Raw genomic sequence first — 803 nt, 5'->3', positions numbered from 1 at the left:
CATAAAAAATTGTTATTAAATATCTTTTTATATGTATGAATGTCACTTTTTTTTTCTTATCCGATATGTAACCCTTAAAAATTTCACCTGAAACATCAAATAATCATGACTTCCGTGCGATTCATTCTTGGAAATTCCGAAAGTTGATATTTGAACTTAAATTGCCGCGAAAGCATCTCGAAGTATCTCGTGATTTTTTGCACAAAGCTAGATCAATATTATAACTTGCCAAAACGATTAGTTCCAGATCGAAGCTTTTCAAAGGATTTTTTGTATTCCGCCATAAATAAAAAATGAGCGTAACGCAAAGGGGCTTCAGGTTAGTCCATATTACTTAATGTTAAACAACTTTTTTTGGAAAACTTTTTTTTCCAGTCAATAGTTAAAACCATTTGCAATGACCCATATGATTTGTAGACCCCTTAGTATTCAATTATAGGCGGAGTAATTACATAACTTTCGCACTGAAAACTGATGGATTCCCAGGAGCGAGGAAATGGTTATTTACCATGCGTATATCTCCGTAAAAAATTTTTTTTCAAAAATCTGACTTTGGCACATCATGCACGCACTATTAGGCTATACAGAAATAATTTTTTTTTATAAAAATCGAAAATTTATAAAATGGACTTTTTGCCGCCTTGGCACCACTGTGCGCCGTTTGTCCCGGGTGGACCACGTTTCGCGCGGCCGAACGTGGCCCGGCTTCACGGTCTGTAAAAACCCGCCGTTGCCCGGGTTTTTCTCCCGTCGGACGGGCCGAAAATCAGGGCAACGTGACACCGTACAAATTCGTTATTTAA

Source organism: Halictus rubicundus, unplaced genomic scaffold (genome assembly GCF_050948215.1).
Source record: "Halictus rubicundus isolate RS-2024b unplaced genomic scaffold, iyHalRubi1_principal scaffold1372, whole genome shotgun sequence".
Lineage (NCBI taxonomy): Eukaryota > Metazoa > Arthropoda > Insecta > Hymenoptera > Halictidae > Halictus > Halictus rubicundus.
The sequence above is the reverse complement of the archived record's forward strand: the minus strand, read 5'-3'. Positions refer to the sequence as shown.